Source organism: Orcinus orca, chromosome 2 (genome assembly GCF_937001465.1).
Source record: "Orcinus orca chromosome 2, mOrcOrc1.1, whole genome shotgun sequence".
NCBI classification, from domain to species: domain Eukaryota; kingdom Metazoa; phylum Chordata; class Mammalia; order Artiodactyla; family Delphinidae; genus Orcinus; species Orcinus orca.
In genome coordinates, this window is record NC_064560.1 from 58,151,077 (window position 1) to 58,174,607 (window position 23,531).

Consider the following 23,531-nt stretch of genomic DNA (forward strand, 5'->3'; position numbering starts at 1 on the left):
TAGATTTTTAAGGAACCTCCACACTGTTCTCCATAGTGGCTGCACCAATTCACATTCCCACCAACAGAGCAGGAGGGTTCCCTCTTCTCCACACCCTCTCCAGCATTTGTTGTTTATAGATTTTCTTGGTGACGGCCTTTCTGACCGGCACGACGTGATAACGTCATTGTAGTTTTGGGTTGCATTTCTCTAATAATTAGCGGTGTTGAACATCTTTTCATGTGCTCCTTGGCCATCTAAATTAACTTTTTCATTCACTTACAACAAAAGCGTTAGTGAGCGTGGTGGAAATTTTACTGAAGTTTTCATGGGGAAGGAGGGTTTTATGACACATACTTCATAAAAAACAGCTTGAAAACTGTTCTCCAACGTGTCTGGGTTCCATAGTTCCTGCTCCTCATCGTCCCACCCTTTTAAGCCTTTTCTCTTTCCTCCTGGATATTCTGCCAGCCAATTCCCTTCCCACCTCCCCGATCAAATCCAAAGTCCCCTCTCCTGTACCATGCAGAAAAATTTGGTCTGGTGTCAAATTCCATGCCCAGATGTTCATTTCCCAGCCAACAGGGTTTTTAGCAAAAGGCCGTTACAAGAACTGTAGCAGTAGGAAGTTTCAGATAATCTTTTTATAACAAGTCAGAACAATAAGGTAGTACCGGAAGGACTATGCAGAGAAGTCCTAGAAGGATTTCTGAGCCCCTGGCTGCACTGAACCCTATTCTAGAAAGGTTATTTCCAATTTCTCCCAACCCCCAGCTCCCATCCTGCAGAGCTGGCCTAGGACTCACCCTCCCCTTCTTTGAGGACAGAGCCAGCCCAGCGGTCTCTGTCTATCTGCGATCCTCAGCTGAACGTGGTCTAGGGCAGCGGTCCCCAACCTTCTGGCACTAGGGACTGGATTCATGGAAGACAATTTTCCCACAGACGGGGCGTTGGGGGATGGTTTTGGGATGATTCAAGCGCATTACATTTATTGGCACTATTTCTATTATTATTACATTGTAATATATAATGAAGTAATTATACAACTCACCATAATGCTGACAGGAGGCGGAGCTCAGGCAGTAATGGGAGCGGCTGTAAGTACAGATGAAGCTTCCCTCGCTCCCCCGCCACTCACCTCCTGCTGTGCGGCCCAGTTCCTAACAGGCCACAGACTGATACTGGTCTGTGGCCCGGGGCTTGGGGACCCCTGGTCTAAGGGATGTGTCTGGCCCTAGCTGGGTCCCACAGCCTGAGGCTCAGGTGTAGATGCTAAGACCTCGGAGCAGTGCCAGGCCCTCCTGACAGCCTGGGTCCTCAGGGAATCTGTGGCTGTTCATAGAAACAGCAGAACTTTCACCAGATACTTCAAGATGCTGCCGGTTGTGAGAGAATGTTGCCGTACCAGATTCCATGCTTGACAGAATGATAGATAGATGTGCAAATGGAATGGACCGAGAGACATGGGAGGGGTATAGATAACCAGTGGTATCGTCTAGAAACAGGGAAGCAGAGGGTTTCCCAGGTTCCTGGGGAAGAGGCATTCAAAACGGCAAGACTTGAAAAAATCCTCTATACCAAGACGTGAAAGCACTTCTCTATACCAGCCCGGTACAGGGCGCATCCCAGGTACCGTCTCTGTCCATCCTCACAGCTTCCCGGAGAGGTCGCTGGAGCCTAGAAAACTAAGGGTTGCCCAAGGTCATGCAGTCAAAACTCAGATGGAATGGCAGAGTTCACAGTCCTACCCCCCCCCACCCCCGCCATAATGTCTCCAAGAGGTTGCCCCTGGTTGGCTGGAAATCTTGTGCCAGATACTACCTGATAATGTTTTCCTTCTTTCCCATCTGCCTTCCATCAGGAGGAAGTGCTTCGATATTCCAGAGCATCTAAACTGAGCATTCTTGCATTTATCTCGGGGACATCATTAGCGCTCATTTCATTTCATTTAAGATGCCAGCCAGCGGGAGCAAGGTTGCCCCAGCTGAGCTCATGGTATAGACACAGAGGGTTGCTCATGGGAACCTACCCCACCTGGAGGTTTCACCTTGCACCTTGTGCAGTCCGTGGTCTTCGTGGCCCTTCGCTGTGCCCTGCATCCAGGCACGCCAACTTCTCTGTGTCTAGGTGAGAAGACTCTTTCTCCCACCAAACTCTACAAATGAGTTTTCCCTTCTGTCGCCTCCCACTGTTCCCAGGGCGTCCTCTGTGCTGCAGCACCTTCAGGTTTCTACTCTGCTCTTCCCTGCTCTGCCCCGGACTCTCTGCTTGTCCACACCCTCCTCAGGTTCAAGGCCAGGCCAGTGCCACCTCCCCTCATGCCCAGATGCATTTGGTTGGACTGACTTCCTGGGCACGTGCCCTGGACCCTCTAAGTAGCCTTCTTTCTTTCTTCTGCATTTCTCCTTGGTTCTCACCTACCTCACTAGTCAGGAGGTCCTTTAGGGCAGAATCCCCACGTAGCTTATCCTGGTATCCCTAGGTTGCATACCAATGTCCTATTCGATGGGAACCTATTTTTCCACAGCTCTTTAAAATTCACAGAGGACTCCCGCCTCCTTTCTTTGGACATGGGGCAGGAATTCCCATTTTACAGAGGAATACACTGAGGTTCAGATAGGTTGGGCAACTTGCTTTAAGTGACTCAGTAAGTAAAGGCCAGAGCGAAGGTTGGATTCTGGGCCTGCCTGGCTCCAACACGCGTGCTCCCTGCTTCTCCCTGCTCTCTCGGGGCATCAGAAGTGGTCTGTGCATTTTTGGTGCCCAGGTATTGGGGCTCCGGTTAAGAGTGTCTGGCACTCGGGAGCTGAGACATCTTGGTTTGCAGCTGAGCCCTCGGAGGGGGAAGGGAGTGGAGGCTGCAGCGGAGGCTGTCCAAGTGGGAGGAGGCGGAGGGAAGCAGCTGATGGGCGGTGGGGGCAGCCACACCCACTCACACCCACTCAGGTAAGAGGCGCCCTGCCCAGGGGCCCAGATGCCATTTCTCCTCAGTCAGCAGGAACCGCATTCCACAGCACAGGAACGCTCTGTTCAAAGGAGGCCCGGTCAGGAGCCAAGGCTCCTGTGTGTGTGTGTGTGTGTGTGTGTGTGTGTGTGTGTGTGTGTGTGTGTGTTGTGTGTGTGTGTGTGTGTGTGTGTGTGTGTGTGTGTGTTCTCTGGAGGCCAGACTTAAGAATGAGTTAAAGGGACTTCCCCAGCGGTCCAGTGGTTAAGAATCTGCGCTTCCGCTGCAGGGGGCGCGGGTTCCATCCCTGGTCGGGGAGCTAAGATCCCACATGCTTCACAGCACGGCCAAAAAATTAAAAAAAAAAAAAAAAAAAAACTGATAAAGAAAGAGTGAGTTAAAGAGACAAAGAAGGAAAGAAGGGAAGCTTGTCCCTAACTGAGGGTGAGATAAGTATGGAGCTGGAGGATATGAGCGTCGCAAAATCACCAGCGGCTCTCTGCACTGCTTCCCATCCCACATCTTTGCCCCAGGCTGGGCCTGCAGGGGCCCAGCACCTTCTTAGGCTGCAGAGCCGGCCAGACCAGCCGGCCTCCCTGGGCAGCAGAGGGCTGTTCCGCAAGGAGTCAGGCTGCTGCAGCCTGTGCAGGGCCGGGAGGGCGGCCAGGGGAGGAACGCTGGCCTTCATGGCTTCTGCAGCGTCTATGTGGGATGGAGAAATCAGAGCTTACCCGTGGGGTGCTCAGGCTGCTTCAGATCACCAGCCTGGGGCTGAGCAAAGGGGGACAAGGATGTAAACTGTAAAAAGAGGGGCGGTGATGGGTCCCAGGTTACGTAGCTGGTAAGGGTGGGGTCTGGATTTGAAGCTGAGTCTTTTGGAATTTCCTCCTCCCAAGGGTTGCCCAGGCCAACAGGGAAGAGAAAATCGTAAACACTCAGTTCTGGTAGAAGGTGGAAAGTAGAAAGGCGCGGTTCAGAGCTCAGAGAGACTTCAGAGGGGATGAGAGGCTGGCCCCCAGAGGGCTGGTGTTTCCCAGGGCCCTTGAAGCGGAGGGGATGCCAGGCAGAACCTCTGGGACCAGCCAGACCTATCCCGACCCTCCTCCGGGACCAGATCCCTCCAGGCACGTCATCTGTGCGCCGTGCCTTTGTGCTGCCTCTGAGACTGTGGAAAGACAGCCATTTCCAAATATTTGTTTGGGTTTTCTGGAAGCTCCTTGAAGTGGAAATGAAATATCTACCTGATGGCTCTGAAACAGGCTCCCCCCTCAGCAGGCCTGGCTCTGACATCACTCCCTGAGGCAGCAAACAGGCCGGCGCCCTGGGGAGCTGCACGGGCCATACAGCTGGGATTGTTGAGGGCACCAGCCTGAGGCATGGGGGCCCTGGGCCCTGCAGCCCCTGAATATTTGCCCAGGTGCCCTGGACAGAGCAGCTGGGGACATGGGGGCCTGGCTGCCTGAGAGGGAGCTCCAGGGGGTGCAGGCCGGGAAGCCGGAGGTGTTTTAGGCTACATTAGAAATAGCAGCAGCCTTCCTGGAGTGGACTGAGTCCAGTGGTCAAGAAACAGGCAGGCTTGGAGGCGGCCTGGCTCCCCACCGCGTGGCCACCGTGCCTCAACTCCATCAGCTGACAAAGCCATTCTTTGTCCTCACCAGCCGCAAGTGGAGGATGACGCAGATTTTGGCAACATTCACGCTGCTAGCCCAGAGCGTGGAGTCGTGGCCAAGGGTGGCTTGAGGGCCCCTCCCTTCTCTTACAAGAAGCGGGGGGAGACTGTGCCCGACGTGAAGGGGCAGCTGCAGCTCAGTGCCAGCTGATGGTTGCCATGTGGGAATTTGGACCCGAGTTGCCAGATCTTCAGATCTTCCAGGAAAGCTGAAAATCTAGCAATTCGTGTGAAATTTCTCAATTTTTGAAATTCTTAAAGATGCTATGCAGGCTGAGGCCAGACTTGGTCCCTCGCTGCCAATTAGTGACCTCTGCTCTTGGCCTTTAGAATCCAAGGACTGCCTAAGCAAAGGGTCCCCATACAGGTGATGGGATGGAGGTGGGATGGCGAGAAGGTTTGAAGAGGGGACCCAAAGTCCACAGGCAAGCAAGGCATAATCCTGCCCCCACTCCCCAAAAAGGGCAAGGAACTGCTCCAATTCTTCTTGGTTCTCATCTGCCATCTTGGTGCAAATATAGGGGCAGGAGGAGAGCGGTATGACTTCCAGAACTTGGACCTTGTTTCTGTCTCAGGCATTTCCAGTTGCACTTGGCCTGACCTCATTCTGCTGGCTTAGCTGATAAAGTTAGCCCACGAGGAGGGTCTTTCTCCCACTCTGCTCCCCTCTCTGTCCACAGCTTCCCCCCCCCATAAGTCCTTGTGGCCACCAGAGCCCTCCCACTAGGAGGTCTGGCCCGTGACGAAGCTGGGAGGCTGGTGGCCAGCCAATCAGAGCAGTTGGCAGTATTGGTGGGAATTAATGACAGTTTAGCATAGGGGAAGACAGCACAAAATTTAGGATCAGACAGATCTGGATTCAACTCACAACTCTTTCTCCAGCTAGCTCTGTGACTTTGAGACTGTTATCCAACCTTCCTGCAACTCTCTTCCATCATCTGTAGAATGGGGAGAGTAATTTCTCCCTGGAGGAGATTAAATACAAAGGTTATGGAAAGTGCCTAGCACGGTACCTGGAACATATATTAAGAACTAATCTATAGCTGTCATTGATCTCCGACTCTTCTTTTTTTTTTTTTTTTTTTTTTTGGTGGTACGCGGGCCTCCCACCGCTGTGGCCTCCCCCCGTCGTGGAGCACAGGCTCCGGACGCGAAGGCCCAGCGGGCATGGCTCACGGGCCCAGCCGCCCCGCGGCACGCGGGACCCCCCCCCCGGACCGGGGCACGAACCCGCGTCCCCTGCATCGGCAGGCGGACTCCCAACCACTGCGCCACCAGGGAAGCCCCGACTCTTCTTGATTTGAATTTCTAACAGAAGATACAGTGCCAGGTTCTAAGCACCCAACTTATAAACACACTCTTGGAACAGAAACAAGTTGGATACCATCTGCCCATGTTTTGTAGATGTATTTCCATTTCATCTTTTACCTTCATCTCCTCTAAACAAAACCGTGGTGGACCGAAAGGTAATAAATTATGTATAAAGTAGCCTTCCACTTTTCTTCTCTTCCTCCTTGGCCTCTCTCCACCCACCAGGACCTTTACTCCAGTCTCCGGTGTTCGTGACTCATCAGCCCACAAATATTTATTGAGCACACATCTTGCTCCCTGCTCTCCTGGGACCCACAGCCAGTGAGGGCGGCAGGTAGGCAGACGGATGATTGTAGCCAGCATGCGGTTAGAGGGAAGCTCGTGGTGCTGGAGGGGCCAGGGGCAGGGAGGACGTCTGGTGATATCTGTAGTGAGGCTTCAGAAAGGATCAGAGCTGTGGAGGCAGGAACGGAGAGGAGACGGAGGCCCGAGCCCTGCAGAGAGAGCATGGGGAGAAGGTACTGGATACTGAGATGCCAGGGATGAGGCAATGGGAAGAGCCGGGAGGAACCCCCGTTTCTGTTTAGATGGCTGGGTAGATGCCACCAACTGAGAGTGAGAGCGGCAGAGAAAAAGTGTTGCCCTGAGAAGTGTCAAGTTAGACTGTGCAAGGTGGCCTTGGAGGTGTTGGTGGGGCATTAGGTAGAGCAATCCTGTAAGTGACAATAGTGAACCTGCCATGAGTCAGAATACAAAGTGTCTTCAATGCTCTCTCTTATTTAATCTCCACAATGGCCCCGGGGGGCCCGATTCACTTTTCCGGTGAATATATATTGAGACTCAGAAATGTTAGGTAATTGGGATTGACATATATACACTACTATGTATAAAATAGATAACTAATGAGAACCTACTGTATAGCACAGGGAACTCTACTCAGTGCTCTGTGGTGACCTAAATGGGAAGGAAATCCAAAAATGAGTGGATAAATGTACACGTATAGCTGATTCACTTTGCTGTACAGCAGAAACTAACACAACATTGTAAAGCAACTATACTGCAATTAAATTTTATTTTAAAAAGTGTTCATGGCTAGTATAAAGTCAGTGATGGCTTTCACTTTTTCCTTAAAAATCTGTATGTTTTTAAAAAATCTAAAATTCTATATAGTCCCCCATCAAGTACACTATGGTGTTTGTTTTGGTCTCTCAAGATCTAAAAACACTTAAACTACCAACTTGTAAAACAGTTCTTCCTCATAGAGATCTATTTTCTTAAGAACAGCTTATAATAAATATTTTTTAGATTAAAAAAACAGAAAAGAAATGTTAGGTAACCAATTGGTCCAAGGTCACACAGTGGGCCAGTAGCGTGAGTCTGTCTCAGACAGCCAGTCTTCCCACCCATTTGTTCATGCATTTGTTCAACTGCCGTTTATTGAGCACCTACTATGAGGCTGGCACACTTTTGGTGCTTTGGATTTATCAGTCAAGAATATCTTCCCTTATGTGGGTCCTCTTCTACTACACATGCTGACTCTGCTCAGAGGCGGCTGGGTGTGCAAGACGGTGTTTCTGGGCTGGAAGAGCAGGCGGGTGCTGTCAGCACACCAGGGACAGCCGATCCTGCAGAGACTCTTGCCCTGGGTGCTTTCACCCGGCTCCCAGCAGCCCTGCCAGGGCTCAGGAGAGAGGCCTGCCACTCACTAGGGAGAAAAGCTACGATGACGATGGCCCGGCACCTGGGAAAGTAGGAGACCTCACCTTATTTTACAGAGAGGGAAACTGAGGTAGGGAGGAACCAGGCATGGCCCAAGGCCTCCCAGGGAATCGGGGACAGAGCAGATGAGAACACAGCCCTGTGTTTGCCTGGCTTCCCCTCGTTCAGGTCATTGACCCTCCATGGGGCCTGCCCTGGGGGAGCCGGCCTCACACACTCACCTCCCAGGAAGGCAGGGCCCCAAGGCTCCCACCAGTAGGCACTGGGGCAGGTCCGAACAGCCCGAGCTGGCCTCCCTGGGACCCACGCCCAACTCAGGAGCAGCTGGTCAGTGGGCGTGGACTTCCTGCTCACGTGACCCCTGCCCCTCGTGTGCCCCCCTCCCCTTCCTGGGGATGAGCTGCAGCTGCCTGAGCCCCCAGGCGGCCTGTGCCCCTTCCCTTATGGCTCAGGGTGTCCCGGGGAGAAGAGCCGGCAGTGAAACAAGCCGAATGCCAGGACGCAGGGGCAGGAGGGGGTGGCAACAGCTGCAGGCCCCTCTTCCACATTTAGCCAGGCGACTGCTTTGCCCTGCTCCTTCCTCTTTTTGGGTGGCCACTGCCTCCACGTGGGAGTGTGATCCTGACGGCCACTCCCAGGATGACTCATGGGCCGTGGCGGCCCAGAGAAGAACGCCTGCTCCTGTCAGTGGAGGCTTTTTTAAGCCAGTTGAACCTGAGCAGCTGCTCCATAGGGGGCTGGGGCTGAGGCCAAACGGGGCTGCCCCTTGTTTCCTGTGTCCCCACCTCCCCTTCAGGGCCTCCCAGCTCCAGGGAGCCTACATTTTGTCAGCAGAGAGCGAGGGATGCCAGAGCTCTGGGAGCCTACATTATGTCAGCAGAGAGCAAGGGATGCCAGAGGCCGCTCTGGGAGCCTACATTATGTCAGCAGAGAGCAAGGGATGCCAGAGGCCGCTCCGGGAACGCAGCGAGGCTGGGGCGGGGAGCCGGGCCGGGCCGGCCCTGGGTGGGAGAGCAGGGGAGGTACCAGACCCAGCGCCCAGAGCCCCAGAACCATCACATACCACAACCAATTTCTGTTCATTCTCTAAAAAGAATGTCCAAATCAGCTAGTCCACAGTGTCCCAAATATGAACAATTTGTGAAATGATTTCAAACATGGACAAATTTGAAAAAATTTTTTGACGTAATGAGTGATTTGACACTGATTTATTAGAGGATGGAGCTACTATTTGAAGAGGAATACGTTTAAGACATATATTAAGCAGGACGTCACTGGCGGTCCAGTGGTTAAGACTCCGCGCTTCCACTGCAAGGGCCATGGGTTCAAGCCCTGGTCGGGGAACTAAGATTCCACATGCCGCGTCGCCCCCCCAGAAAAAAGAAAGAAAAAAGGACATATATTAAGCAAATGTTGTGCTACAGCTCGTATATAATCACGTCATAAAGAAAAAAACCTCAGGGATATATAAATGAGTAAAGATTGGAAATGCTGGTTGCGGCCTCCTTCCTTTTGGTTTTCCGGTCTTTCCCTCCCCTCCTTCCCCTGGTCTCCATCCAGGGAAGACAGGTGTCTGAATGTTTCTGTGAATTTGACTTTGGTTTAGTGGGACCAGGGTAGCACTTATTACAGCCTTCAAGAGTTCCGTGGTGACTTGGGCTGTCGCCTGGGATGGGGCAGCTGAGCCATCATCAGATAGAAAGTCCTGTTGGTGAGGTAGATAGAGTCACTGGGTGGGGCTGGATTAGAGCCAGGAAAGTGGGAGAAGGTTGTGATCCTGGACACTCGTGTAGACGCTGATGACTGGGGAAACCAGCAGACGTTCCGGGGCTGGCCCCTCCTGCCTGCACCGTCCGGATCTGGGTGAGCCCTTCTAAAACACTTCATTCCACCCGCCCCGGCGACAGCTCAGTCTGACCCTGTCCTGGGTGGGCATGCCCTCGGCTACACGCCCATCCCACCCTGAAACCACTGCTGGAGGGTAATGGACAGGTGTTTCCTCTCCCCACCCACTGAGTCTGCACCTCCATACAAACCTTGTGCTTTGGGCCAGACCAGGTGGAACCAGAAGGCTGGGCCTCGGAAAGGACAGCTGATGGAGCCGTTTTTGCCTGACGCTTTTGCTGGATCAGTGCGTGCCTCCCCCACCCAGCAAGTAACGCACACAGTGGGTGTGGGACCCGCATTCACTCAGCCTCTCAGCCTGCCAGGAGCACCTTCCCCTGCTTCCTCAGGCAGGTCACATGCATCTTGCAGGTCTGAGTATACTGAGGCTCTCCCTGCCTACCCCCTTCCCAACCTACATTTACTCCTCCTCTTGTCCTCCTTCACAGCATCCCGTGTTTTCACTGAGCGTAACTCGTTATGTTGTTCGCCATTATGCATTTGGTTTTGTGACTCTTTGATAAACGTTGGTCACCCCAATAGATTGTAAACTTCAAGAGGATGAGGAACAAGGTGGTTTTGTTGAGTATTGATTTCCCAGTGCCTGGCTCAGAGCTGGACTGTTGAATGAATGAACGAATGAATGAATGATAGACTTTGGAGTGAGGCAAGTCAAGATTGAATCTTGAGTCAGCTACTTCCTAGGTGAGGGGCCATGAGCATCCTTCTGAGCGTCACCTCCCTCTGCACCTGTCAACAGAGGCAAAATTGTTCCCCGAGCTGTGCGGTTGAAAGGATTATGATACTGCATGGAAATCATGTAGACCGAGCCCAGCTTCATATTATGAGTCTTACGATAATAATAATTGATAATAATAATGACAGTTCTGGTGTTTAATGAGTGCTCATATGTGTCCCATGATTTACAGGCACGCTCTAATTTAGAGCATTCTCATCCCTATTTTAAAAAAAAAAATATTTATTTTTGGCTGCATTGGGTCTTCGTTGCTGAGCGCAGGCTTTCTCTACCTGTGGTGAGCAGGGGCTGCTCTTCGTTGCGGTGTGCGGGCTTCTCATTGCTGTGGCTTCTCTTGTTGTGGAGCACAGGCTGTAGGCATGTGGGCTTCAGTAGTTGCAGCTCGAGGGCTCAGTAGTTGCAGCACACGGGCCCTAGAGAACTTGGGCTTCAGTAGTTGTGACTCTCGGGCTCTAGAGCGCAGGCTCAGTAGTTGTGGCACATGGGCTTGGTTGCCCCACGGCATGTGGGATCTTCCTGGACCAGGGATCGAACCCGTGTCCCCTGCATTGGCAGACGGATTCTTAACCACTGCGCCACCAGGGAAGTCCCCTCATCACCATTTTATAGATTAGACTATTGAGGCTCAGAGAGGCTGACTTGTCCAAAGGCACATGGAGAGCAAGCGACAGTGCCTAGGGGTTTTTCTTTTTCTAACAGCTTTACTGAGATTTTAATTTACGTACCATAAAATTCATTTTTTTTTGAAATATACAATTCAGTAATATTGACGATATTGACAGAGCTGTGTAACCATCATCACCACCACTGTCTATTATTTTCAATTTTTTCATTTTTTGGCCATGTAGCATGTGGGATCTTAGTTCCCCGACCAGGGATCGAACCCGTGCCCCCTGCATTGGAAGCGTGGAGCCTTAACAACTGGACCACGAGGGAAGTCCCTCCACCACTATCTATTTTTTAAACACCTGATCACCACAGTTAGCAGAGACCCTACCCGTTAGCAGTCACTTTCCATTCTGCTTCCCCAGCCCCTGGCACCCAGAGACAGCATCTACTCTGTCTCCGTGGACTTGCCTATTCCGGACATTTAATATGTATTTCACATATTGTATGACATCCCATAACAAGTGGCCTTCTGTGTCTGGCTTCTCTCACTGAGTGTAGTGTTTTCAAGGTTTATCTGTGTGGTAGCATAGATCAGTATTCCATTCTTTTTATGGCTGAATAGTAGTCCGTTGTATGGATGGACCACATTCTGTTTATCCATTCATCAGTTGATGGATATTTGGGTTGTGTCACTCCTTGGCTGTTGTGAATAACATTGCTATGAACGTTTATGTGTAAGTCTCTGTGTGGAATATATTTTCATTTCCCTTAGGTATATACCTAGGAGTGGAATGGCTGGATCAGCGGGTAGCTCTACGATTAACCATTTGAGGAACAAGTAGACTATTTCTCAAAGCTGCCTTACCATTTGACATTCCCAGCAGCTATGAATGAGGGAGCACACAGATTGAAACCTAGCCTGTGCTTTGACTGCTGGGTGGATTACTCTGAGTGGTGCCTTATCCTGCACTAATCGTGGTTGTGGGTCAGGGGCCTTTGGAGCAGATATTCATGTGCCTGGCCGGCTGGGCCAGCAAAACCGATGTTCAAATAGGATGTGTCCAAACTTGTCTTCCCCTTGGAGCCGTGGTGTTCCTGGATTCTGAGACCAGCGTCTTTGGCAAATGCGTAATGGCAACAACCAACGCACAAGCTAACAGTTATTGAGCATGTACTGTGTTCCACACAACGAGCTGACTATTTCATGCAACTACCCTGGCTGGCAGAGTCTCTGTTTGGTGACCATCGGCAGCTTGGAGATCAGCTCATCTGTTTTTTCAGACACTCAGATGGAAATGAGGGAGGCTTGCCTACCGGAGGTTCTGATGCCATTGGCTGGGGAAGGATGTGTGGGGGCAAGCTTAAAATCCGAAAGATCACAGGCAGCTGAAATGAAAAGGAAGCTTCCTAAGCATGAGTGTGAAGCCGTGTTTCTTGGTTCAGCAACTCAGCTACAAATATTAAACCTAACGATTATCCTTGTTCTGGTGAAATGATGGGGCAGGGGGATGGGGCTACAGGTAATTCCCATTTTCTGGCTGTGTATCCAAAGCCCTGAAGGCATTTTTTTAAAAGATTGATTCCTGGATCATATCCCAGATGTATAGAATCAAGATCTCCAGGAAAGGGCTCAAGTATTTGTATATTTCAAAGTGCCCCAGGTGGCAATTATGTAGCTTTTGTGAGCCAGTGACTAGTGAACTTCAGACTCTGTGCAAATAAAAATACTATCGATAAAGCTAACCTGAGCCAACAGAGGCTTCCTAGGGTGAGGTGGAGCCTGGGTGCTCCAGCATCCCCAGCAGCAACTCAGGACCACTTTATGAGGGGCCGGAGAGCTAAGAAGCCACGGTGGGTAGCAGTCAGGTCTGTCGCACCGTGAGACCCGGGAGTAGGACCCTCAGCGTCAGATAGTTTCTCCCCTTCCTCTCCAGCAAGATGCCTTTGATCATGCACTGCAGTTGGTGGCTGTGTGATGATCCTGGTTGCCAGGGGCAGTGGCCAGCAATGCTACTGAGAAGACAGGTCCTACCTACTCCATGTGCTCAGAAGACCCACTCAGAGGCCGTCTTCTCCCAGCGTGGCAAAACCGTGGGCTTGTTCAGAATGTTACAGAGTGACAGGATGCCGAGGCAGGCGGCAGATGCTAAGCGGCCTGTCTGCCCAGACAAGAGGGACCCGAAGCAGCAAGTGCGTATCACGAGCTGCAGAGACGCACGACTCTTCCTGGGATGCCCTCCGTGACTTTCCTGAGATGGTGATGCCACAACGCAGAGCTTTCCAGCCTGTGTCCTCACCTCCTGCTGGGACAGAGGGGAATTTATTCCCAACAGGGGGCCGTAGAGCTCTCCAAATGTTGAACAGGATGATCTTCAGACCTTTAAGAAGGAGATGACCGCGATCAAAGAGAAAGTGGATTATTTAGCAGCAAGTTTGGAAAAAACCTCCGAGAGAGCCCAGCAGGATACTACAGGGTCTGGGAGGGCTGATGGGAAGATCTCTGATTCTGGCCTCCACAAGCCACGTCGAATTCCTTCTACTCTGGCCTCGACACCTGGCCTCTGCCAGCCGCTTTCCTCTAGGGGAAGCACACATAACAGGGGCTGGATCCATGTATAGGCGGTGGTTCTGGGAAAGGCGCCCGTGAGAGATTCGGTTCCCAGGCAGCCGCCCCTCAGCTCTTCCTGCCCTGCGCTCAACACTTTGGTTTGGCCTCACGCAACCTGCACGACACCTTGTAACACATTAACAGGCCTGTTGGCTCAGGAACAGCTGGTGGGGAGCCTCAGCCTGCCAAGACCTAAGCCCACGGGGCTGTTTCTCCCGGGCCCCAACGCACGCGGTGGCTGGCATTTCCAGGGAGAGAGATGAAGTTCACATCCCCCGAGCTGTGGAGAATCTCTCCCGGGGTTACTCTTTCAATGCGCATCAGCAGGAAAGGAAGGAAACCACCTCCTGATGTTCCTAGGGAGGGTCCCAGACTCCTCGTTGAGTCCCAACAGCCTGGGGCCGCTGGGAGCACCGAGCAGGTGGTGGGCCTGGCTGGCAGCCAGGTGCTGGCGGCTGGACCGCCGGCCCCGCATGCACCAGGCGGGGACTTCAAATCCTCTGATGGCTTTGCTGGCCCAAAGGGCACAGCCTGCCCGTGGATGGGAAGGGGGGCCTGGGCAGAAGGAAGGACTGGAGGAAGCTGTTGAACAGAATCACGGCTCCCAGCCTCTGAAAGCAAGGCCAGCCCTGCAGTGTGGGCTGCAGCCACCTAAGAGGGGCCCAAGCGGACTCTGCAGGGTCACCCCAGCTGAAGCGTGCTCTTAGGGCTCTCCCAGTCGATGTGTCTCCTGATGAGTTCACACCCTCAACCCTGTGGCTTCAGGGACTTTTTAAAACTGCATCTGCAGCCCACGCCGCTCGCCTGATCTCCGGACCCACCCACGCAGCTGCCTGGTGCACATCGACGCTTGGACGTGAGGGCATCTCAAATCCAGCAGGCCCTTCCAGCCAGCGGAGAAATCTGCTCCCCATTCTTTTGGCGGGGGGCCCACCCTCCCTCCACCCTCCCTCCACCCTCCATCCACCCCAGCTACAAACCCCTGAGTCATCTTGATATCCTCCCTCTAGCTCACCCTCTTCACGTAACAGGATGAATTACCGGCTCTGCCGGTGCCCAGCGTTGTGCACACAGGAGCGAGAAGAATGCGGAGGAAGAAGGTCACAAAGGATGTGTAGGGTGTCTCTTAGTTTGCAAGTCATGTTTGGTTAAGGGGAGTGAGCAACAGAGAGAGAGAGAGAAAGTTTATCAGGAAGCAAGGTGTCAATTAGGCTCACCGGGAAGTCCTCGAAGTCAGGCAGAATGGAAATAGGCGGAAGTAGGCAAGATATATGAATAGGTGGGGGGACTTCCCTGGCGGTCCAGTGGTTACAACCCCATGCTTCCACTGCAGGGGGCGCGGGTTCCAGCCCTGGTCGGGGAACTAAGATCCCACATGCGGTACTGCACGGCCAAAAAAAAAAAGTTAAAAAAAAAAAAAAAAAAAAGGTGGGAAGGGCTTCCAGGCAGGAGGGGCTGAGCAAACAAAGACACAGAGGGAGATGCAGGCAAGGACCCCCTGTGGGACACTGTGGGACCCACGAGGCTGCAGATTAATTGGCACAAAGTATGATGGGTTAGGTTAGGGCCGCGCTCCGCCAAGCCATCGAAAGTTTGTAGGTCGTGTTGGGGTGGCGGATGGGGCAGGACCGGCTGCTTCTGAGCAAGACGGACACGTCATAAATGTGTGTTCAGGGACGATTCTGGCGGCAAGATGGGCCGGGGAGAGAGGGGCCTGTTGTGGCTGGGCAGAGCGTGGACTGTGTCAGGGTCAGGGGATCGGCAGGGGTGGTAAGGGCGGGGGAGTTTTGGTGGGCATTGGCGGGGGGAGTGATTCGAAAAGAGAGTGGGGCACCTTCTTCCTTTTTTTAATTTTATTTTTTCAAATGAATTATCATTGGAGTGTCGTTGCTTAACAATGCTGTGTTAGCTTCTGCTGTGCAGCAAAGTGCATCAGCTCTACGTATGCATATATCCCCTCTGTTTTAGATCTCCTTCCCATTTAGGTCACCCCAGAGCACTGAATAGAGTTCCCCGTGCTGTACAGTAGGTTCTGGGGCAGCTTCTATATCGGTGTCTTCTTTGCAGTCCTCCAAGGAGACAGACGGGTGCTGAAGGGTAGGGTGAGGAGAAGCCATATTTTTAGGAACTTTGCTGATACTAAGGGGGGAGGGAGAGCAGGGGTGGGGGGGGAAGGCCCACAGCACCTCAGCGGGGCCACGGTACAGTGCCTCAGCCCAGCTTTCCTCCTGGTCTGTCCGTTCACCTCTTCACTCATCAGGGCTCTGGGGTTGCCAGTGACAGAAACCCAACTTGAAGTAACTTGCACCGAAAGATTCTAGGTAGCGTTGAAAGAGCAAATGGTAAAAAGAGTAGTAGGGGGGTCAGATCTCAGGGACGACTCGGAGCAGGGCTGAAATGCTTTCGAGACCTTGACCTGCCCCCCTCGTTGCCTTTTGGGTCCCTCAGGGTGGACTGATAGGGAACCAGGTCACTGCCAGGGCTGTTGCCTTGTATTGAATAGCTTCCCCCATAGCAGCAAGACTGTCCTCCATCTCGATTTCTAGCCCCAAGTCCACAATCCCAGGGAAGCGACCTATTGGGTGGCTTGAGTCAGGTGTTGACCTGTGGACCAGTCAGCTGGGGCCAGCACTGGAGAGGTGTCATAGGAGTCCCTGTAGTGACCACATGGAAGAGGGAGGGCCAGGCTTTGGAAGAGAGGAGGTGGGCAGACAACCGTGGGGTCCAGCACCCCTTCACAAAACAACAGGGAGAAATAAGGGAGGATGCAGAAGACAATGAGATGGGCCAATGATTGGCTGACCGACTTAATCCCTCTCTGGATGAGGTTCTTTTTCAAGTTAAGACATTTGTTCGTGGATCTGTTGGTTCACTGATTCTGTTATTCGTCCAACAAGCATTGACTGAATCCTTATTCTGTGCCAGACCCTGGACCAGGCATATAGAGGTGAAAAAAAATAAGATTCCCTTCCCTCCGGTAGCTCACATTTTAGCATGGGAGAGACAGGTGATAAATTCTATAATGATAATCATAAATAAGTACTAAACAGAGATGGGAAATAAGGAAGAAAGTAGTGATTCATTCCTCTTGGAAATCCAATAAAGGCTCCAGGAAGAGGTGAACTTTAGTTACCCTTGATGGGCGGGGTAGGGATTCTCCAGGCAGTGATGCAGAAGGAGTGCTATGAGGAAAGGCACAGACCGTGATAGTGTGTAGGGCATTGGGAGGGGGCGTCATCTGGTGGTTTAGGATCGCCAGAGTGTAGGTTAGAGGGTTGGAGATGGAAAGTGGCAAGAGGTAAGGTTGGCTAGGCGCCTAGGGACCACTTCTCGAGGGGCCTCAGACATCACAGGTTTTGGAAGGGTGTGAAGTACAAGATGCTGTAAGACTATTCTGACAGCAGAGCGGGGGACGGATCAGAAGGAGGAAGAGACTGGAGACGGCAGGCTGGTCAGGAGGCCCCCGTGAGTGTCCAGGAAGGCAATACAGAGGTCTCGGGCTCGTGATTGGAGAGGGGAGAAGCGGAAGGAGGTCACTGCAGAACTTCACCATGGGCGGGATGAATCCACGAGCAATGCAGGGAGAAGACAAAGTTTGCTGGGGAAGAAGCGCCCGTCTGAGAATTCCCTGTTATCCTCCTGAGGAACAATCAGCTCCTTATAATAATGGAGCAGCCGGAAAAAAGGCAATGGCTTGCAAGCCAGACAATTTGTACCCTAGAAGAGACGTGTCGCTTACTGATTATGTGAATTTGGACAAATGGGTTAACCTCTGGGATACGGGGAGGGGGGGCCAGATAGTAAATAGCCCAATGTCTGGCACATAGGATGTGCTCAACAGGTGTCATTCGAATCAGAATCGGAACCTTTTGGGAATCGATGGCTGGTTTCAATATTGTGTTTTGGAAATTGGAGAGGTACAAATGACAACTAATAGCAGTAATGGAATGAGTTGAGTCTCGAGGACAGCGATTCGTTTTCATGGCATGAGAAACGTTCTGACTGGCCATTTCCTCTGGCACCATCTTCCTTTGTACTGAAGCATATTTTTAAAAACTCTTTGGTCCCCATTCAAAGGAGGGTCTGACTCCTCTGCTTTCATGTCACGACACACTCTGAGGGATGCTCTCACCCCCTTCCTTTTTCCCTTTTATGCCAGGGGCCCTGGAGAAGAGACAAACAAGGTGGTGCTTATCTCGTTTGAAATCCTCAGAGAGAAAGAAGACAAAGCATGTGCTGTGCTAAGTGTCTGGAAGCTGTTTAGTTGATTTTCGGCTTGTTTTTGTTCCAACGTGAATTGAATTGTAGACACACGAGAGCAGCTCCTAATAGGGGCCGAAATAGCCAAGTGGTGAAATGCCCCCAACACCCCTCACTCACGTGTGCAGCCTCCATTGATCCTGCTCAGCTCGCTCCTATCCGGTCTTGGGATATGGAGTGAGTCGGGGGCATCACATCCTCTCTCCTAACAAAGTCGTAGCTACCGGAGAAGGGATTGTGTGGTCACATAAGAGAGTCAATAAGAATAGGGTAGAGGGCTTCCCTGGTGGCGCAGTGGTTGAGAGTCCGCCTGCCGATGCAGGGGACACGGGTTCGTGCCCCGGTCCGGGAAGATCCCACATGCCGCGGAGCGGCTGCGCCCGTGAGCCATGGCCCCTGGGCCTGCGCGTCCGGAGCCTGTGCTCCGCAACGGGAGAGGCCACAACAGTGAGAGGCCTGCGTACCGCAAAAAAATAAACAAATAAAATAAATAAAGAAAGAAAGAATAGGGTAGAAATCCATGCAGAAAAATGTGTTGTCTCTGAAAGTACTAATGCCCATTTAAGACCTTAAGAGGGCAAGGCCAGATCACTCTTTTATGGGCTGAAGAACTAAGACTCTTTTATTGCAAGTAACAGAAACCAAGTTGAGTTAAATTTAACAAAAATGAAAAAAGCAGAAGGTTGGATTTATTAGAAGGACACAGAGGTTGTCTCCTAGAATAAAAAAAAAGGCAGATATAAAGTCAAACCTCTGGAAGGGACTGGAACCAAGAGAAAAGGAATCGGCCAAGCTTTGGTCAGTTGTCCCCCGGCCCCGGTCCAATCAGTCTGGCCTAGGATCCAGGACTTTTATTGAACAAGCATGGCTCCAGGAGGGCCCACCCTGTGAAATGGGATCACGGAGGGTCTGGAGCGCAGAGTAGAGACCTTGGCTCAAGACAGAGATATGGAAGCCTCAGAACATGGGGGTCTTAAAATATGATGAAGTGATGTACTCCGCATATGGTGTTGAATGATTCTGCAGTGTTCATTTAGGAGTTTACTTTTAACATAACAGAGATATATGAACTAACAGCTGTTTATCATTTCAAAAGATATTGTACCCCAGTGCTTCGTATTCAGACATTCATATTATAAATTGTTGCTGATAAATATTTTATAGATGATGTAAGATAAAATTGTACATCAAAAAAAAAAATGGGGGTCTTTGAAACTCTGAGAAAGTAATTGACCCAATTTACATGGTGTGGATCTCATTGTAAGAGGTAAGACTACTTAGGAAAGAGATTGCAATGGGGAGTGTCGATTATAGACAGCAACATAAACTCTACGGGGAAGCACTGTTCCCTCATCTCTGGGCCCCTACCCTCACCTCCCCAACTCAAGGACAGCAGTGTACACGTAACAGGGGCTGGATACATGTAGAGGTTGAATCATATGAAACTACTATTTCTAAGTTCAAAATGGTTGAACAGCAACGATTTCCTATTGTTCAACTAAATACACGATGCACGTATGTTGAATTGCACGGGGACCTGGCTTTGAATCTTCATTATGGGACCTTGGGCAAATCATGGGCTCCATGGTTTTGAAGGTCCTTCCTTGCTCCAAGGTGCTGGAAATACAACTTCCAGATTTAATCCTAGGGACAAACTGACAGTCAGAGGCAGGAAAAAGCTGGAGTCAGATAGCTCTGGGTTCACGTCCCAGCCAGGCACCACCCCAGCTTCTGCAGGCCCTCGGTGAGTCAGGCAGGCCTGCCTCGAGTTGATAATGCCACCTCCTATCTGAGCCAGCACTCTCCCATTTAATGGTGCAAAGCAAGGAATAACTTTTTCCAGCTGAAGCCTCTGGAACATCTTAGGCAGCACAGCCAAGTTGGGCTGAACCCAGGCCAGCATCCTGGGCCACAGCTCAGCTCAGCTCAGCAGAGGAAGCCAGAGCTTGAGGTGGAGGCTTTGTGAGCTGCCTGGTAGCTTTTCCTGGCTGTGAACCAGGTGTGGGCGGTAGCCCCCAGGAGATCAAGGGCCTGGGGAAGGCTTCAGGCTCTGTGCAGTCCCTCCCCTTGAATCCCATCTTCAATAGCGTCTGTCGGGCAGGAAGCCCAGGGCTGACATGCACGCATGCCCGGTGTCCTGACTTCTCAGGGCAAGACTTTCTCAAAAGCATTCCTTGAGCATCCGCTGTTTTCAGCAAATATGAATCAGTTGCTGTTCTGCCCTTTCCAAGAGCGAGAGCACGGCCAGTAATGGAAGGTAACTCTTATAGCATGCTAACTGCATAGCAGGGGCTCTCCTACGCTCTTTGTGTACATTATCTCTTTCAATTTTCTCCAAATCTCCCTTAGATGGAAGATACTAACAGCTTTGTGTGCTGGAGAGGAATCTTAGCCTACAGTGTTGAAGGGAGGTCGCTTTTAAAAAGTTGAATGGGGGGGCTTCCCTGGTGGCGCAGTGGTGGAGAGTCCGCCTGCCGATGCAGGGGACACGGGTTCTGTGCCCCAGTCCAGGAAGATCCCACATGCCGCAGAGCGGCTGGGCCCGTGAGCCATGGCCGCTGAGCTTGTGCGTCCGGAGCCTGTGCTCCACAACGGGAGAGGCCACAACAGTGAGAGGCCCGCACACAGCAAAAAAAAAAAAAAAAAAGTTGAATGGGGAAGGGAAAATCAGGAAGAGGAAAAATAAATCCACAGGATACTATCATAAAATATTGAGCCACTACTAGGTTAAAAAGAACCTGCGGAAATTTCCCAGAATTGCAGAGCCTTTTAGCGGCAGGGTTGGGATTCAAACTCACATCTGAAAATCAGAGCTCCTTCTCAGCAACATAAAGTAACATTTAGAACACTTACTATTTGTGCCACGGGCTCTGCCCCTCCCTTTGCATGTCTTGTCGCAGCCGTTTGAGGAAGTTTCCATTATTACCAGCATCTTACAGATGACGAAGCCTGGAGAACAGGGAACTACCAAAACGTGCCAAATTTCACACAGTTGCTAAGTGGCGAAGTGGGGATTTGACCCAAGGACACCCGCCTCTTGTGTATCTTACTGGGTTTGAGGACAGTGGCAAACATTGCATCGTCTGGCTGTGTTATAGTAGAAAAGTCGTTCCTCCTTTTTCCTCCCAAGCTCCATTTCACTTGGGGTTCCCTAGAACAGAAATAGTAAAGCAATTATGGGGACTTCCCTGGTGGCGCAGTGGTTAAGAATCCGCCTGCCAATGCAGGGGACACGGGTTCGATTCCTGGTCCGGGAAGATCCCACATTGCTGCGGAGCAGCTAAGCCCGTGCAGCACAACTACTGAGCCTGCGCTCTAGAGCCTGTGAGCCACAACTACAGAGCCTGTGTGCCACAACTACTGAAGCCCTTGCGCCTGGAGCCTGTGCTCCACAACAAGAGAAGCCACCGCAGTGAGAAGCCTGCGCATCGCCACAAAGAGTAGCTCCCACTCATCGCAACTAGAGAAAGCCCGCGTGCAGCAACAAAGACCCAATGCAGCCAAAAGCAAATAAATAAATTTATAAAAAATAAATAAATAAGTAAATTCTTAAAGCAATTATGTAGTGTAGTATATTCATGCAATCGATTACCCCTCAGCAGTCCTAAGAAGTGCACTATCGATACAAGTAACAGTATGGATGAATCCCAGAAGCGTGCGGAGGAAAAGAAGCTTGACATAAAAGGCTACATATTAGATAATTCCGTGTATATGATGTTCTAGAGCAGGCAAAATGAATCTATGGTATGATTCTGATATTACTCAGCTAGACTAGTGGTTGCCTCTTGCAAGAGGGAATTAACTGGGAAAGGACGTGAGAGAACTTTCTAGGGTAATGGTAATGTTCTATACCTTGATAGGTGCTTGGTTACACAGGTACATGCATTTGTCAAAACTCAGCCAACGTATACTGGAGGCTTGTGTGTTTCATTACACGTAAACTTTACCTCAACAGATTTTAAAAAATTCAATGAATATTGAACGTTAGTTAATAAAAAGCATGCTGAAGCAGTTAGAGGGAAAGGTACTGGTGCTTACAATTTGCTTGGAAATGCAACCAAAAAATAAGGTTGATTTCTGGATGGATAGAGAGATGGATGAATAGATGGTTATGTGATAAAGCAGATGGAGCAGAATGTTACTGGTAGCGTTTAGGTCATGGGTATGTTGGTGTTTGCTGTGAAATTCTTTCAACTTGGCTGTAGGCTTGAAATTTTTCATAGTAAAGTGTTGGGGGAAGCAGTTATGTGGAGCCCTGGGGTCCCCTAGTGGTGAAGCAGGGGGTCCCCAGAGCTCAGAGCTGTTCCAGGAGCATCTCCCAGCAGGCACCGTCCATCCTCATTCACGTCTGTTACAGCCCTTGTGCGGGACCCAGTTCTGAATAAGGACGAAAATACACATTTCCCTGGCTCTTCCTTTACAGAAAATAAAAAACGGAGGCCCGGAGGAGCCTTGCCCAGAGTCTCCCAGGATAGCCAGGACTGCTGATTTCTAGTCACTTCAGGTTTATCAGAGCCCGTTTTTCCCCCCAAGATCACAGGCTTTTGTTTCATAGCCCAAGGCTGCGAATCACACCTGTGTGCAGGAATACAGGTAACTGATCCCGGGCGCAAGGAGCCAGGGGCACACAGGGCAGTAAAACAAACCTCGGTTGGGACTCTGCCTCGTGTTGTTTCCTATAGGTGTATTTGAAGTACTAGGAAACCAGAGTGGTTTCTACAAATAAATAACCCGGGAAAAGACAAGCCCCTCAGATCAAAGGCGGACTCTGGCCCAAACTTGAACCAGAATCGAGCATGCTCTTTTGACTCTGTTCTGGCGGGCAGAGAGAGGAGTGGAGAAAGTCTATCTGCTGTGCAAACATTCTCTGTCTCTGCCCTTCCTGGGTTTGTGTGAGCCTGAGAACGGGAGTGGGGAGGAAGGCTGCGCTCTCTGAACTTCTGCCAGGCCCTGCCTCATGACATTCCAGCCCGGCTTCCAGACACAGCAGGTGCCAGCACATTGGCTCCTTGTTGTGTCCGAACCCAGGGGGCTCCCCCGTGGGCCACACGCTGGTCTCAGGGCTCTCACGTCAGCCTTCTGGCGCCCCCGGTGCTTTGAGGAACCTTTCACAGTCTACCTCCTTTGTCCTGAGTTTGGTAGCCCTACTGGTTAATATTAGTGCTCCTGGGGGAAAAGGGAGATGGAAAGAGATGCACGGAAAACAGCAAGTCTGACTCCGCGTGGCTGACACGCTTTCAGGTGATGCTGACGACGCTAGTTCCTGGACCACACTCTGCGCGGCACTACCAGTGGTCCCAGTCCCCCCCTGCAGGAAGCTTATGGACAGTAAGCAAACTCACAAGCAAATATATGATTATAAACTGTGGCAAGTGAAGAGAGGACACTGTGAAAGGTACTGTCCGAGAGGACCTTCTTCAGATGGGAAGAAGCTGTCAGGAAACGCATCTCTAAGAACAGGGCTTTTCATCGATGGTTGTACTGCAAATAGTTGTGATTTCTGTGTGCTCGTGAGAGGAGGTGAACTCAGGGTCTTTGTAGTCTGCCATCTTGGCTGACTCGGTCTGGGCTTTAACTGAGACCCGAGGATGGCTGGAGTGGAGGAAAGCATTCCAGGGACAGCATGTGAAAAGGTCCTGGGGCAGGAAGGAGCTTGATATCTTCAGAGGAGATTATAAAGGGGCCAACGTGGCAGGAGTGGAGACTGGTGTGAGAGGATGCTGGAGAGGAGGCCAGGCTGGGTGAGGAGTTCTGACTTCATTCTACCTGTGATCGGAGCCATTAGAGGGTT

General features: G+C 51.3%; 1 protein-coding gene across 8 annotated transcripts in view; it reads left to right on the forward strand.

Annotated features, from left to right (window-relative positions):
• The window catches only part of CEMIP (cell migration inducing hyaluronidase 1), a 162,791-nt gene that overhangs the window by 51,422 nt on the left and 87,838 nt on the right, over nucleotides 1-23,531 (forward strand). The window contains exon 1 of one of the 8 annotated variants that reach the window (XM_049704990.1): nucleotides 8,663-9,485. The exons of the other annotated variants lie outside the window; for them this stretch is intronic. The gene's annotated coding sequence lies outside the window, so the exon portion shown is untranslated. Of the gene's footprint in view, nucleotides 1-8,662; nucleotides 9,486-23,531 lie in introns of those variants that run through there. 8 annotated transcript variants of the gene reach the window in all.